Source organism: Carya illinoinensis, chromosome 14, assembly GCF_018687715.1.
Source record: "Carya illinoinensis cultivar Pawnee chromosome 14, C.illinoinensisPawnee_v1, whole genome shotgun sequence".
NCBI classification, from domain to species: Eukaryota; Viridiplantae; Streptophyta; class Magnoliopsida; order Fagales; family Juglandaceae; genus Carya; species Carya illinoinensis.
The window spans coordinates 7,268,501-7,271,715 of record NC_056765.1 but is presented as its reverse complement, the minus strand read 5'-3'; the positions used below and the strand labels follow the sequence as shown (position 1 = coordinate 7,271,715).

Genomic DNA, 3,215 nt, shown 5'->3' with positions numbered 1-3,215 from the left:
ATCTCCTAGACAGAACCTCCTTAGACTGTACGTATCCACACTTCCACACCAAAACTCTACCCTACAAAAAGAACCTAGTGGCTTTGATATCAATTGTTGAGAATTTGAACTTCCCAAATTCACCTCCCTAGGATCTACCCTTTGCAGGAATAACAAGAAATATAGAAAAATAATAACAGCACAAGAAATTTACGTGGAAACTCCAAAATAAGAGAAAAATCACTTGACCCAAAGAAGAAAATTCACTATATGAAAAATTGTTACAATCACATAATTTTTCTCCTCACCACACCTACAAAGCTACCCCACTAGTAAAACTTTAACTTTACACCCATTCCCCTTTTACAAAAGGCTAATAGAGAAATTTAATTAAAATCAAAAATTACTAGATAAGTTTTCAACTAGTGCACTTAAACTAAGAGGCTAAGTCTCTTATTTATAACTTTAAGAATTTGCTCCTTTGTTATTTCCCACCGGTGTGAGACTAAACTAAGGAGCCAAAAGTCAACACCCACCACTTACATGACGATGTTGTGTCCTTCATCCATTTCTCTCCTCTTTCCATCATATTCTCACACTACAAGAGATGATTTTTTTAGACAAAAAATTTTGTCTCAAAAAATGGAAAGTTCGTCCCTAAAAGTTTTGGGAGACGAAAAAATTTCATCTCTATTTTGTCTCAAAAAGGCTGTCTCAGAAAGTTTTCAGAGACAAAAATTGATTTTCGTCTCTGAAAAGTATTTTTAGGGACGAAATTGGGCGGAACCGGTCGAAACCGTTCGAACGGGAAATTTTTTCTGAGACAAAAAAATGTCATCTCAGAATCAAGTTCGAACAGAAATATTTTTGTTCGAACAATATGAAATGTCAATTCAAACCAATAACCATATCTGACCAAGTCCGTTCAAACAAAAAAGTTCGTAAGCGACTTTAGTTCGAAGAAAAATATTAATTGTTCGAACAAATAATCTATTTACAGAAATCTTCTGTTCGAACAGACTTTTAGAAATGAATTTATTCGAATGAGAATTTAGTTGTTCGAACGAACGCATGGATTGTATTTCCCGGTAAGTTCGAATGGGTATATTTTTGTTCGAATGGGAATTTATTGGTTCGAATGGATATGTTTTTGTTCGAATGTATGCATAAATGGTAATTTACCATTCAAAGGGCATTGATCAAACAAAATGAAATTGATACTAATACAAATTGTAATCTATATACATCAATTGTTCAAATGTTTACAAACATCGTAAATATTAAAGGCAATTAAAAAAAAACAAATGAATTATGATTGTGGTGGTGGTGGTGGTATAGGGTTTTGGGACATCATTAATTGAAATTGTTCAAACATTTTTTGGTTATTTAATTGTAGCCTCTCTTCTAATCTTGCTTCTAAATCTGCTGCTTGATCTAATCGGGTCAACAACTCTTTTTCCTTCGATCTCAATCGTTCTATCTCAAGTGCAGCTTCCTCTAATTTTTTAGTCTTGTCGTCATTCGATCTGGTTTTAGAAGATGATGAAGATGCTGAGGATGGCTTCACGCAACGTCCTAAGCCCCTCAAATATCCAGAACGTGATCCAAGAACTTGAGAAAAGATTTGAGCATCGTTGACAGATGATTCATCAGATGGATCTGCAACAGTGTCTTTAAGAGATATCATCTTGTCCTGGAAAAAGAAAAACATTAAAATTAGTATATGTAACAAAAATATATTTAGACAATGAAATTAAATAAACTTAAACTTACATAATTTGCCTCTGCCTCAGGATTGCTCCAAACACCATCACGATTTTTATGTGTTTTAGCATACAATTGGGTCAGATCATAATCAGTAGGATTTTCTTCTTGCTGCAAAATGAAAATTAATATCATAATTTATACGAAAAAAGTGTATATATTAAGATTTAATGGAGATAATAAGAACTAACCATTTTTTTTTTACAAGCGATGAAAAGATCGAGAACCCGCGTGACAGTGTATCGTTAAATTTGATCTATTTGTTTTGTTCACTGCACTCCGTTTCTAAAAAAAAGTATTATAATTTTTATTTAATACATCTATTATATATTATTAAAAAAAAGATAGTAGCGAAATTACCTGATAAGCAGGATCTTCAAACAGATCACAAACTTTCTCCCATTCGTTTGGTGGCATTGCTTGGAATGGATTTTGACGCGCCTCAATCGTAGTACTGAACTTCTGGTAGTGTGCATGGCATCGACCTTTGTACCTCCGGAATGCATTCAACATGAGTTCTTCAATCGTTAGTCGATCCTCCCGCTGACCAAAATTTAGTTCAAACTCATCCTTCACAGAATTATAAACAATTAGTATAATTTCAAACATTCGCATTTAAATAAAAATGTTATACAAAGTAACTTATTACCAAACAACGATTTTTGATGTGGTCTTTCACATCTTGGGGAACTTTAGCCCAGGATGATGTAGCCATCCGTGCATACGTGCGAGTAAGTGTACCAACATAAGAAACAAGCCAAGCTGCCGAATCCCCAGAGCCACCGGTGTGATCATCAGATATATCAACTTTAATTTTACCCACTTTCCTTACTTTTTCTATGCAGACACCCATCGTAATGCCTCTAACTCGGCGCTGGTTTACAATAGCTATATATACAAATGGCTTAGAATATATTTTAATTAAATTAATCTTATTCGAAAGATATACATTGAAAAAATACCTTGTTCTGGTTCTGGTGACGGTGGCCCACCATTGTTGGCAAGTGAAGCACACGGGGATTCGCTAAGTGGTGGGGATGGCTCACGTGTTCTTTTGCGTTTAGGAGGCATATCTGTTTGAAATTATAATAAATTATTATTCGAACAAAATACATGAAATATTTTTATAAGAATTTTACCTACACAAATATCTGTTTGAAAATCATTCGATATCAGTATTGCTGGACCAATCGCTCTCATCCTCAGTAGACACTTCAGTTGATTCATGTTCTTCCGACATGTCACCTTCAATTACTTCGGGTTGAACATCTTCTCTGTGCAATGGGACCATGTCATAATGGCTTAGATCAACAAACAGATTGATGCCTGATTCATTTTCTTGATATGCTTCTTCATGGTCTGGACTATCAACTTCTTCATGTGGTTTGTCTGCCTCTGGAATATAATCATACACATTTCTTGGCGCAAATTTCTCGACTATTCTCCATGGATTTCCGAACTCCGGATCATCT

At 34.6% G+C, this 3,215-nt stretch overlaps 1 long non-coding RNA gene across 1 annotated transcript; it reads right to left on the bottom strand.

Moving 5' to 3' along the window:
* Positions 1-2,572: 2,572 nt before the first annotated feature.
* LOC122293351 lies at positions 2,573-2,943 on the bottom strand. The gene is made up of 3 exons (XR_006237249.1): positions 2,887-2,943; positions 2,706-2,816; positions 2,573-2,631 (listed from the first exon to the last, which is right to left on the bottom strand). It is a non-coding gene; the product is annotated as an uncharacterized LOC122293351 (long non-coding RNA).
* Between the last annotated feature and the right edge of the window lie 272 nt (positions 2,944-3,215).